This window comes from Prionailurus bengalensis, chromosome C2, assembly GCF_016509475.1.
Source record: "Prionailurus bengalensis isolate Pbe53 chromosome C2, Fcat_Pben_1.1_paternal_pri, whole genome shotgun sequence".
Classification (NCBI taxonomy): domain Eukaryota; kingdom Metazoa; phylum Chordata; class Mammalia; order Carnivora; family Felidae; genus Prionailurus; species Prionailurus bengalensis.
Genome location: NC_057350.1, coordinates 81300190 through 81314134, shown reverse-complemented (window position 1 = coordinate 81314134; position 13945 = coordinate 81300190). Strand labels below are relative to the sequence as shown.

General features: G+C 46.5%; 1 long non-coding RNA gene across 1 annotated transcript; it reads right to left on the bottom strand.

Annotated features, from left to right (window-relative positions):
• Positions 1–9767: 9767 nt before the first annotated feature.
• Positions 9768–13945, bottom strand: LOC122491628. Its single transcript, XR_006299399.1, has 3 exons — positions 12997–13945; positions 12706–12845; positions 9768–10865 (listed from the first exon to the last, which is right to left on the bottom strand). It is a non-coding gene; the product is annotated as an uncharacterized LOC122491628 (long non-coding RNA).

Genomic DNA, 13945 nt, shown 5'->3' with positions numbered 1-13945 from the left:
TAATAAAGTTGCTAAAGATCTGTAAAGGTAGGTGGTATTCAGTTGCTACCTGAACAAACACCACAACCACACAGAGGGAGATATACCCCCATTTTATAGATAAGAAAACCAAGGCTTAGACGGATAAGGTTAACAGCAAATAAGCAAGAAAGCCAGAATCCACATCTAGGACTGTCTGACTCCAGAGTTAAGACTTATAATTAGTTACTGGGCAGGGTCAGGGCTGGCACAGAGATGCCATTATCATAAGTAGAAAAGAGAGACCTGCATGCTTGGGCAACTGGTTTTAAAAACTGTGCCACATTCCTCTGGTATATTCAGCCCCTTAATGGAGTGAAAAACTTGGTGATTAGAGGCTGGGCCAGATTTCAACCTCACTTGCCTTCTTAAGCAACCATTTCATTCCTGAACACAGCTATAGGTAGCATCCTAACCTAGGTATTTCATAATCTTTTTTTTTTTAAGAATAGATGGATTTTTTTCAAGTTTATTTGTTTATTTATATTTAGAGAGAGTATGTTCAGGAGGGGCAGAGAGGGAGGGGGAGAAAGAGAATCTCAAGCAGGCTCTACACTGTCAGTGCAGAGCCCAACGTGGGGCTTGAACCCACCAACTGTGAAATCATGACCTGAGCCAAAACCGAGTCAGACACTTAACTGACTGAGCCATCCAGGTGTCCCTAGCATTTCATAATTTTATGTGGCCGCCATGCACTGTCTCTGTCACCAGAACAAGAAAAGTCTTTATATAATTACATACTACTTTGTTTGTAGTATACCTGGGTGTTCACGTGATTAAACCAGTTAATAAATTTATAATAGCTTTTGCTTTTTTTAAAATAGCCATTCATTTACCATTATGATATTATGTGGAGATTTGTGAAGTTTTTAATGTTAAAAGAGGGCTTTTAAAAAAATGTTTAGTTATGTTTGAGATAGTGCAAACGGGGGAGGGCAGAGAGAGAGAGAGAGAGACACAGAATCCAAAGCGGGCTCCGGGTTCTGAGCTGTCAGCACAGAGCCCAACGTGGGGCTCGAACTAATGAGCCATGAGATCATGACTTGAGCCAAAGTCGGAGGCTCAACCGACTGAGCCACTCAGGCTCCCCAAAAGAGGGCTTTTAAAAGTTGAGTACAACTCTACTTAGCGTGTTCCCTTTTGAAACAGACAAGGATTATGTTTTATGGGCCCTCTAGAAAAAGATGACTGGGGTGGAAAATAAAAGAAGATTGCTGTTAAGAATGGGAAGGATTAAATAGTGAATGACAGTGTCAATTTTGAAAACAGGAAATGTAGGTGTAGTGGGTGCTCTGGTGTGCTACCTTTTAGGGCTGAGACACTCACTTCCCCAGCTGTTGGGACTGTCGAGAGCTGACAGCTCTCAGCTGAGTCCTTTCTAGAAATTGTGCTCAGCCACCAGAGCCACTGCGGCCAAAATCACACTTCCTTGGGGGTAGCCCACCTTCAAGGACTAGTCTAGGAGGAGGAGAGAAACTTAACCTCTCTGCCTTGGGGTGGCACAGCTCATGGACTGTCCCAGCTCCAGATCTCTATTGCACTTGCACCACAGTATTTTTGCCCAGTCCTGCTTCCCTGAGCCCTCTCAGGTATTGTCCCAAGAGTACCAACCAATACAAAACCTCCATTCAGATCTCAGAATCTGTTAACTATAAATTCAACTCATGATGGCGCGTATAAGAACTAGTCCTACAAAAAACTCTTAAGATGTAATTTTGTAGTTGGGTCACCTGCAGGCCTGCTGGTAATGAGAACCCATCCTTGGTGATAATGGAGCACCGATAGCCCCTGGAATGCTATGGCAATTGTTAAAACTTTCACTGGTGGCAAACTGGAATGGGATGCCTTTGGAAATGAGTACACCAACAGATGCAATATCTTAGGGATTTTAGGAAATAGTAATTATATGAATTTTGGAATTGGATGGCCATTTGGGGGAAGGGAGGGCTTATTAATTAAAACAAGACAAAGGCTGAGGGTGATTCATTGCTAGTACCAGACCAGGTGTGAAAGCCAGAGGGTCTAATCGGCAACATATAAAGTGATCACATATCCTACAGCCAGAGGGCAAAAAATAAAATTAAAAATCTGTGGCGGGGTATCTGGGTGGCTCAGGTGGTTAAGGGGTTAAGTGTCTGAATCTTGATTTCAGCTCAGGCCATGATCTCATTATTTGTGAGGTGGAACCCTGAGTTGGGCTCTATACTTACAACGCAGAGCCTGCTGGGGATTCTCTCTCTCTGCCCCTCCCCCACTCACTTGGGCTCTCTCTCTCTCTCTCTCTCACACACACACAAAGTTCTGTGGGCCAGACCCCAAAACTAAATTACAGGAGTAGGAGTTCCAGAGGAGGTTAAGTTTTCGACTCCATCTAGTCTCCCACATCAAGGTCAAGGTCCTGATTGGGAAAAAATGGGATGCTGAGACTTGAAATGGGGTCATCTGGGTTGATGTATTTGAAAGTCTTAAATTTCCATATTCCCTTGAATGCTGTTGATAACAGAGGTAGCGCATTCTTCAGTTAAAGGCTGAAGCTTGATTGACATAGAGGTTTCGGCCTTGTAACACAACACATATCTTCCCTTACCCCTCAATGGTCTACCCCACTCTCCACTCCTGACCACCAGAGCTATAGCCAGGATGAATAATGCTGGGTCAGCTAATGGTAGAAAAGGACTACCTACTGAAAAAGCTGGCTGGATGGGTGACACAATCCAGCTGAGCAAGCAGGAGAGACTATATGGGGCTGCACTGGATGGAAAAGGGAGAAAAACCTGTGGCATAGTATTTAATAGCTAGGCAAAGAATCCAGGTGACAGCATTTGGTTGTCCCTTGGAAACTTGGAAAAAGCAATCACTCACACTAAGTAGGAATGCTGGCCTGCAGTGGCAAGCAGTGGGGGAAGAAGTCAAGACACTTGATTGGGATATACTATGGAAGGCCAAAGAGCGATCAGCCTCCTCTGTTCTCAGGAAAAAGTGTTCTTCAAAGTGACAAGGGATTGGGGCGCCTGGGTGGCGCAGTCGGTTAAGCGTCCGACTTCAGCCAGGTCACGATCTCGCAGTCCGTGAGTTCGAGCCCCGCGTCAGGCTCTGGGCTGATGGCTCAGAGCCTGGAGCCTGTTTCCGATTCTGTGTCTCCCTCATTCTCTGCCCCTCCCCCGTTCATGCTCTGTCTCTCTCTGTCCCAAAAATAAATAAATGTTGAAAAGAAAAAAATTAAAAAAAAAAAAAGAAAGAAAAAACAAAGTGACAAGGGATGTGCTGATTGAGGGGGCTTCAGTATTGTTAAGAAGCTTGATGGTGGACTGTCCCCTGTAGGCCAAGACCACTGGTAGGAAATGTGGGGACAGAACAGGGTTTTCTGATAGCAATGGGGACAACAGAATTCCAAAATAGAAGCCAGATGGCAATACTTAACTCTCAAAAGCAAGTTATCATGAGTGACAATGTCAGAGGCAGTCAGAGAGGTCTGAGTCACAGAGAGCTGGGGAGGTGGTTAATACAGCATAGCATCCTGAGAGTCGTGATAGATGAATAGCAGATGAGAGTATTGCTCAACCTATAGAACCAAAATAAATCCAACGTATGATCAGGAGGCGAACCACAGTCATGACCATCAAAAGTCTTGGTCACTTTCTCTGTTTTCCAACCTGACCATTTTTCCAACCTAAATCCCACTTACTGACAGCAGCTCACAAAAGAGGACCCTGCAAACACCATGGCAAAAATATAATGATTTCCTTAGCTCTTCTCCAAACCCATCTACTCATATAACTACCCTGAAAGAAATAGGAATACAAAGACTTTCAGGTCTACTGGATGCATGGTCAGAGTTGAGAGATCCAGGAACCCAAACCATCCTTGTAATTCCCCTGTTGGAGTAGGGTGCATAAGGGGTAGCGTAATAAATGGAGTTCTTACCCAGGTCTGGTTCATGGTAGGTCCACCCACTCCACACACTCATCTGCTGGTAATTTCCCTGGTTCCCCAAACAATGGAATGGCCATGCTTAGGAATTGGCAGAACCCACACTGGCTCCTTGGACTGTGGTGTAAGGGCTATCATAGTGGAGAATGCCAAGTAGAACCCCGGGAAACAAGTGTACCCTTCCCAGCCAAGACAGTAAATCAAAACCCATACCATATGAAGGGATATGGCAAATACTAGTGCTACCCTTAAATACGTGAAGTAGGCAGGAATGGTCCTTATCATAGGCCTTTTCCATTCACGAGTATGTCCCCCACAAACACTAAATGTATCCTGGAGGATAACGGCGGGTTACCATAAATTCAACCAAGTAGTAGCCTCCCATTGCAGCTTTGAGCCAGATAGGGTATCTTTGCTAGATCAGATTTAAATGGCTTTAGATACATAGTAAACAGCCATCAATCTCATACATGTATTCTTTTCAATCCTCATTAAGAAGGATGATCAGAGGAGTTCACATTCACATGGCACAGGACATGCTATAAATTCAGTGTTGCCTTTGATCTATGTTAAGTCTGCCCTCTCACATAATATAGCCTTAAGGACCTGGACCACCTGGACATTCTGCAAAGACCACATTCATCTATGATATTAATGATCAGATGAGCAAGAAGTGGCCAATATACTGGAGGACAGGGTAAGACCTATGCAAGCCAGAGGACAGAAAAAAAAAGCTAAATGAAGATTCAGGGGATCACCCCATCGGCAAAGTTCTTAGGGATCCAGCGGTTTGGTGCAAGCTGGGCCATATTCTCCCATCCCCATCAAATTAGGACAAATTAGTACCTCACATCTCATGCAACTAAAAAGAAAGCACAATGCCTGGCAGTCCTCTTGGTTTCTGGAGGCAGCATATTCCATATTTAGAAATAACTGCTCTCATTTACTCAGTGACAAGGAAACTTGCCAGCAGGAAAGGGTTTTGCAGCAGATCCAGGCTGAGGTGCAAGCATCCCTGCCGCCGGGGCAGTACAATCAGTGGGCTATAAGCCACATAGACCCCGTGGTGTCCGAATTATCTGTGGTGAGAAAACATGTCATGTGAAGAAGAGCAGAATGACAACGTAAAGCCCCAGGGTCCTGATATAAGCCTGCGCCATCTGCAGCAGAGAATCGTTTGGAAAAGAGATTCCCATGTGCTAGTGAGCCCTGGTATAGATTAAGCACCTAACCATGGGACATGAAATGACCAAGTATCCAGATTTATCTATCAGGAGCTACGTTCTGTCAAATTCACCGAGGTTGGGAGGAACCGGCAGCGTTCCATCACAAGCTGGAAGTGGTAAGTCTGGGAACAGCCATGTGCGGCACCAGACAATACAGGAAGCCTGCATGAGCAAGTGACCCAGGCTCCCATGTCACCTACCATTCTGTACCAGTGCCTCTCAGCTCACATTTCTGGCTGTGTATTAGTTTTCTATTGCTGCGTTAACAGTATTACCACAAACTTAGCAGCTTAAGACAATACATATTTATTATTTCAAAGTTTTTGTGGGTCAACATTTGGGCCATGACTTACCTGGGTCCTATTCTTCGGGTTTTCACAAAGCTGCAATCAAGGCATTGTCTGGGGCTGTTGTCATTACCTGAGCACCAACTGAGGAGAGATTCGCTTCCAGCCCCGTATGGTTATTGTCAGAGTCCTTGCAGACTGCCACACTCAGGGGTTTAGCTTCTAATTGGCTGTTACCCAGAGGCCCCCTTCAGCTCCCTGTCACATGTTCCTTCCCATGTGGCAGCTCATAACATGACCACTTGCTTCTTCACAGCAAACAAGGCACAGGGAGTATCCTTGCAAGATGGGTGTTACAACCTTCTATAGTGTATTAAGTACACATGCTCATGTACTTCCCAACATCTTTGCCATATTCCCATTGATTAGAAGCAAGTCGCTGGACTTGCCTACACTGAAGGGAAGGGGATTACCCAAGACAGTGAACGCCTGGAGGTCATCTTAGCATCAGCCCTCTACAGACTACCTGGAAGGCTCCTATTTCTAGCTGACAGAGGAGGGAAAAGGCTAAGCTTGGTTCATGGACAGGTCAGTTGGTATGTGGGTGCAAGAGAAAAATGGGCAGCTACTGTAATGCATCCTCACTTAGGAGAACCTCAGGGACTGCAGTGAAAATCCCCTCCTAACGCTGGTATCAGGCAGTACATCAAGGCATCTGCTTTGTGAAGAGAGAGAAATGGCCTGAGGCAAGGATGCACAGAGGCTTGTGGGTAGCGGTGACTAGCTTGGTCAGTTGGTCAGGTACTTGAAAAGAGAAAACATTGGAAGATTGGGGATGAAGGTGCATGGGAAAGAGGCATGTGGTTAGTGGACCAAGAGCATGGAGTGGGCATGGAGTGTGAACATCTTCATAACCTACGTTAATGCCCAGCAGAAAGCATCTCCCATAGGACAGGCACGAATCAACCAAACAGAATGACTCTTCCAGTTGTCCTCAGCCACCCTCTTCCCTCGGCTAGTCTAGTGTTGGCACAATAAAGTCATGAAAAGAGTAGCCATGGTGGCAGAGATGGCGGCCACAGGGGCTGTTCTAGCTACTACACTGCTGAAAGTTCAAACTGCCACAGACAGGCCAGTGGTGGGCATTCCTCTCCCTTCGAGGCTCCATCTTTCAAGACGACTTCCCAACCTTCTTCCCACAAAGAAAGAAAACATCACTTGCTGCCACCAAAAAGAAGAAATTTCTACTCTTCGCATTGTCCTAAAAATCCTTACTTCTTAGAGTAATATTTCTCAGAGGCTATAGCTTCAGAATCACTTGAGGGGCTTGTTGCAAGCGCAGATTTCCACCCAACCTAGTGAGTCAGAATCTCTAATTTGGTGCCCAAGAATCTGTATTTGTAGAATATGGCCTTTGACTACACTTCAATATTCTAACTGGCCTTTGACTACACTTCAATATTCTAACTACATTTCTTCCAGTTACGGGAAGGGGAAAGAAAATATAAACTTAGGGGTGTCCAAAGTGAAACATATATGGAACTGATACAACTCAGCACCCAAACCACAAATAATCCAATAAAAAAATGGGCAGAACACATTAACAGATGTTTCTCCACAGAAGACATGTAGATGGCCAATGGACATAGGAAAGGATGCCCAACATCACTCATCATTAGGGAAAAGTAAATCAAAACTACAATGAGAGATCACTTCATATCTGTCAGAATGGCTCAAATCAAAAACACAAGAAACAAGTGTTGGCAAGACGTGGAGAGAAAGGAACCCTTGTGCACTGTTGGTGGGAATGCAAACTGGTGTGGCCACTATATAAAACAGGATGGAATTTCCTCAAAAAATTAAAAATAGAAGGACCCCACAATCCAGTAATTGCACTGCTGGGTGTTTGCCCCCCAAATGCAAAATCGCTAATTCAAAGGGATACGTGCATCCCTACGTTTCTTGCAGCATTATTTACAAATAGCCAAACTATGGAAGCAGTCCAAGTGTCCATCAATAGATGAATGGATAAAGAAGAGGTGGTTTATGTGTATACAGTGGAATATTATTCAGCTATAAAAAAGAATGAAATCTAGGGGCATCTGGGTGGCTCAGTCAGTTAAGCATCCAACTTTGGCTCAGGTCACGATCAAGGTTCATGAGTTTGAGCCCCACACCAGGCTCTGTGCTGACGGCTTGGAGCCTGGAGCCTGCTTCAGATTCTGTATCTCCCTCTCTCTCTGCCCTCCCCCACTCATGCTCTGTCTCTCTCTCTCAAAAATAAATAAACATTAAAAAAAAAAAAAGAATGAAATCTTGCCATTTACAACAACATGGATAGAGCTAGAGAGTATAATGCTAAGTGAGGCAAGTCAGAAAAAGACAAATACCACATGATCTCACTCATATGTGGAATTTAAGAAATTAAACAAAGAAAAAGAGAGAAAGAGAGAGAGAGAGAGAGAGACAACCAAGAAACAGATTCTTTAACAAACCTATGGTTTACCAGAGGGGAGGCTGGTGGGGGGATGGGTGAAATAGTAGATGAGGATTAAAGACTACAGTTATCATGATGAAAACAATAAATTAAAATTTAATTTAAAAAAAGCACAAAGTGAAAAATCACTTTATCTCATCAGTAGGACAAACCCGTTATTCAGTTACCAACCCAGAAATACATTTATAGGGTGTCTGTGAGCCTGGCACTGTGCTCTAGGTTGTGATGGGGACTAAAAGCATAAAGTTTAGAGAAGGAAAAAGTCTACACACATAAAACATCAGATCCGAAAGACAGGTCCAGAGGTATTGTCTGGCCCCTTCTTTTACAGTCTGGCAAACAAGGGGTCAGTTTCACCCAACTCTTTCGCAGCAGAGCCAGATGTCCTGAGTGTGGCTCACCAAACAGGGTCTGATGAAATGCCACTGAGAATGACGCCAACAGTGAGGGCTCTAGGAACTCAGAGGGGCCTCGGTGCACTGTGTGCTGGAGTGGGAGCTGGGCTGTGGGCTGGTCCCTGAGAAGACAGGAGACTCCTGGACAGAATGCAGACTCAGGGGCATCAGGCAATAGGGGAGGGAGAGGGAGGTTCCAGGATCAGGAATACCAGGATCTTGTCTGCCTAGCACTTTACAAAGCTCTGACACATGTGACATTGTCACCCCAGTTCATTCCTATACCACTGTTAACCCCTGGGATTGCTGGGCGTAACTTTGTACACTCTGGGCAAGGCACACAGGGACACCCAGTGACAAGGACACTGGCAGCCGCTGAGGGATGTGGAGACAGGGCCTCTGGAGACAGCCAGGAGGAAGGCGCCTTGGGCCCAGAGGGAGTTATGGACGCAGATGGGGCTTGGGTGGGGAAGCGCAGTGTAGCTTGATGGGTGGGACACGGCAGCACGACAAATCAAGGAAGGAGGCAGGCACTGTGGTTTGGGACAACTCTTCACTTGTGGCCTGACCACCTACGACTTGGGAGGTCTCAAGAAACTGGGGGAAAGCTTAGGCCCACCAAGGAAGGGCTATGGCGGCAGACAGCTTAGTAGGGGCAGCACGGTGTGCAGGATAGGAGGCAAGGAGCTAGTTCTGGCACAGTCTGAGCATGAGGCCAGGAAGTGAAGGCCACAGGCCCACTGCAGCAGCTGGGTAAGTTGTGCCAGCTGCATGGGGAATGAAGAGTGGACCCAGGAACCTCTGAAAATCATTGAGCTGCCTCTAAATGAGCAAGTTCAGTGGTGATTTGGAGCCCTGCTTGAAAGATTCATGGATGGAGTGGAAGGACACGAGAAGGAGGAGGGAGGTATCCTCAAATATTAGGCTGAAGACAAAGCATAAGAGACTCTTAAAAACTGAGAACTGAGGGTTGATGGGGGGTGGGAGGGAGGGGAGGGTGGGTGACGGGTATTGAGGAGGGCACCTTTTGGGATGAGCACTGAGTGTTGTATGGAAACCAATTTGACAATAAACTTCAAATATTGAAAAAAAAATTAGGCTGAGGAGTTGGGCTTTTCTGCAGGTGCAGGCAGTGGGGAGCCACTGGAGGCCGAGACCTGGTGTTACTCTCGTAGCTGGGACAACACCTGAACAAGACGTGTGTTTCCCCACCAGCTTCTATAGTTTGGGCTCATTTCCATTCTCTTTTGGTGCACACGGGGAAGAATGGAGAATGGTGGGCTCATTGCCATTCCTTACTTCCGTAGGAACAGAGCTAGCTGGGTGGACCCAGAATCAAGGCACACAGGGAACATAGCATGGTAGGTGGGCAAGTGGGAGAGGACGCCAGGGCCAAATGAGTCAGGACTACAGAAACATTTTCTGGATATAGGAGAGGAAAAAAAAGATCACAACAAACATTTATATACACATAAATAGATACAGTGCTTTATGTGTGTGGTGGCCTTATTCCTTTAATACTTGCTTACTTAAATTTGTGTGTGTGTAAATTAAAATTGGCTTCATTCTGAGTGATTTTTTTTTCTTTCAGCGTGAAACAAGCTTTGTCATGAAACATGCAAAAACTGCATGCTCGGGTAAATATTATTTTTTCTTTGAAAGAAATATTAACCATTTTGAGACTTCACACTGATTATTGTTTTTCTTAGCTTTTTAGTTTTTATAAGAAAGATACCAGTTCTCTCTTGGTGCTTATTAGTAACTCTGATTCCTCTTGGTCTTAGACTGGTTTGGGAAGGAAATACACACTTCAGAGATATACTAGTCTAAGTGTGCAAGTTTAAACTCTAGTTCACAGAGAAAAACTTTGCAAAAGGTCCTGATTCAGCCTGACAACCTAGACTAATCCTGAGACGACTCTTTTGAGACCTAGGTGGCTAGTGGGGCAGATGAGGCAGAAATCAGCCCGTGGTTAAACACCCACCAGGTAACAGCACCAGGCAGGTGGCACAGCACTGTGGTTAAGCGAAAATATTTGAGGTCCCAGAGTTCCAGACTCAAACTCAGCTCTGGACAAAGTTACTTACCCTCAATGTGGCTTAAGTTCTTAATGTTGTCTTTTATAACACAGAGGTGACACCTTACAGTCTCTCTGTGAAGAATGAATGAGATGGAACTCCTAGCCCAGTGCCTGGCTTGGGTACTTTCACTCATGTTACCACAACGGTACTAGCCAATGTTCCTCCAAAGGAACAGGACAAATCCCCCTGGCTCAGGCCTTCAGGCAAGGAACAAGAAGCTTTTTTAAGGCAGCTCCAGCTCCCCAGTTAAAATAACTCTGTTTGTATGCCACAGAGTGTCCTAAAATGTTCACAAAGTTTATGTTTCTTTCGATTGGGATGAGAGCAAAATCTGGAAGGAACAAAACAAAAATAGAGTTTGGCCATTTAAAATCGGTGCAGAAAGAGCTGCCAGGGCATTGGCAGGATCCAGAGTGGTTCCGATCCGCCATCTAGTGGACAAGAAGGGAAAGGAGAAATTTAGAGCAAAATAATTGAACCGAGGATTTTGTCAATGTCTGTACTTAACCAAAAAAGTGTTTTCTGATTAGTATAAACTCTGTACTGAATTTGCTTATTAATAGATGAACTTAACTTTTTTTAAAGTAAAACAACTCAGTATTTTAAACATTAAACACTAAAACTAAGTTCGCTAAAGCATTTTTATTTACAAACTAAGTTGTGAAGACTGTGGGAGAATGATCTTGAGTTCCTACCACCATGATTTTTTTCTGGTCCATCTTTCCCATTTATATTATCCATTTCTATACAGTACTCTTTGCATTTATTTTGTCACACAGACTAGGAGTAGCTAGAGCCTGTGAGGGTTGTCTTCCCCCCAATACTGACTGAAATCAGTGGGGAAATAAGTCATTCCATTAATTTTTCAAGAATGTACAGCAACTTAAAACGCTGATATAGCCAAGCTGAACATCTGTTAAAGTCTACATGCTTAAATTAGTCTTTTGCTAATTTATGCATGCACATATTTCCTCTGGTTTTATTTCTAAGGTCATTTCCTTATGTGTCTATGAGGATTTCCATTTTTATCTAGGATGAAGACATTGGCAGCCAAACTGCCCCAAAACGATAGTGACAGAGCATACCTGAGGTGGCGTTTCTTTACTCTTGTCACTACTAACGATAATAACAACAGGTGCTGGGGCGCCTAGGTGGCTCAGTCAGTTAAGCGCCCTACTCATGGTTGTGAGTTTGAGCCCTGAGGCAGGCTCTGCACTGACAGCTGCAGAGCCTGCTTGGGATTCTGTCTTCCTCTTTCTCTGCCCCTCCCCCACTCGCTCTTTCTCTCTCTCTCAAGATGAACATTTAAAAAATAATAATAGCAGGTGCTATTTGAGCTTCCATGATGTACCAGACATGTATATGTTCCTGATGCACATAGTGCTAATCCTCTAACTCTCCAAAATGGGTATTATCTTCAGTTTAGATGACAAACTGTTACTTGTGACCCACTGGGCAAATCTTGACTGTGCTAAATAATCACTGACCGGCTGACCCTCCAAGGCATTTTCCTCCCCCGGAAAATGGAAAGCTTTGACTACGGCCTGTTTTCTAAGACTGTGCCTCCCTCTGCTAGGAGGTGTGGGGCTTCCAAAGTGAAAAAGATTTTGTCCTTGCCCCCAAGTAGGCCGGGCTCTCATGGAAAAGGATGCCTAAGGGCACGCACAGGGTGGGGTGGTAGTGTATCTTAGAACAGATGCCCTGGAAGGGACATGATGGCAGGCACCTGTGTGACCTCCCACGAAACACCTTTTTGCACTCTGTCCTTGCCTTCTTGCTCTGTTCTACCTTTCCCATGCCCCTACCGTTCTCCTTCTTATTCTTTTCTTTCTTCCTCTGCCATGCCCTATAATGGTGCTTTTCTAACTGTGGGTTTTAATCCATTAGTAGGTAAAAATATCCATTCAGTGGGTGTAGACCAGCCTTAAAAAAAAATGAAGTTACACAATTCAAACTATTAAAGGGCATCACTCATGCTGAGGGTAATGTTTTTTTTCATTTAAATTTAATTATTCATTTTTTAATTTTAATGCCAGTGTAGTCGACATACAGTGCTTTATTAGTTTAAGGTGTACAATATAGTGATCCAACAGTTCCATACATTATTCAGTGCTCATCAAGACAAGCATACTCCTAATCTGAAGGTAATGTCTGATGTAAAACTTGTTTTAATAGGTGTATCTGTGTTTGTGAATACACTGTCAAGATGTAAACTTTGTATCTTAAGACATTAGGAAAACACTGCCCTAGAGTGGGGACCCCATCCCTTACCTGTGGAATTGCCAGCAAGAAGGCCACATGGACAGTCCCCAGCAGGGAGATGCTACCCGGGTCCTGAAGCGCTGGGAAGATCCTTTCTCCTTCCAGGCTCTGGCAGATCTTCCTGGAGGCAGGGAATGGCTCAGGTGGCCCTGAAATAATGCAGTCAACATGTGGCCAAGTGTGTGAGAGATCTTCCGTGCCAGTCTGAGGGTCCCTTCCCCGCCCCGCCCAGGGCCCCCAGGAGGGAGAGGAAAGCAGGCACCAGTGCCTGGTCATCATTTTACCCCAGGTGCCACTTACCTGTGGAGCGGTTGGAACTGGCTGGTCTCCCAGTTCCTGCGTTGTCCCCCAGCCCTGCCAGCTCCAGGCCCTGGGTGCTCCATGGCTGCCGGAGGCCTCAGAGCCCGGCCTCACCCCCGACCTCCCAGAGGGTGGCTCTGGGGTCCCCGGCCACTACCCCTAACCAACTCCCCCAACCCCCCATCACCGCCAGCCCGGCTTTGTCTGGGGCACTGAGGCCACGGCCCCTGGAGACGCAGCCCTTTCGTTCACAGGCGGCAGTGACTACATTGGGTGTGAAAGAGGAAAGAACAAACAGCAAATCTGTTAGCCGTTGCTCCTCTGACTTTCTTCTTGGAATTTTAGGCCAACAAACACAACTAAGGAGAACGCAGCCGTGCCCGCTGCCTTGCTCGGCCCTGCGGGGGACGCGACTAGTTTCCGGGCGAAAGCAGAGCGGGCGAGGGAAGGATGCCTGCGCACCCCCTCCCCCGAGAACTGACACCGGTTCTAGAACACCGCGGCTCCCCCGCTCGGCCGGGCCGCCCCACGCCGCCTCCATTCCGGGCCCGGCCTGCTGCGGACGCCGAGGGCCCGGCCCACCCTCCAGCGGGAAAGCAGCCAAGGGGGCGCCTCGGACCCTGCGGATCTGCAGCTGGGGGTTGGGGGTGGGGTGAGATAGGACCGCCTTCCAGAAGCCTGAGGAAGGGCCCACGGCCTGCCCGCGGAGGCCACCCTCCCGGCGAGGGCCGCTGAGAACCTGGGAGCTGCTCCACACGCTTCAGCGTTAGCCCTGGGGACTCGGCTCAGACTCCCGCGAACCTCGGGGCTGCTCCCCACGCGCCTGCGCGAGCGCCGGGACTCGGTGCAGTAGCCTTCGGGCTCTTCAGGCGCCTGCGCGAGCTGCGGGGCTCCGTGCAGACACCCGCGAACCTCGGTGCTGATTCACACGCGCCTGCGCGGGCGCCGG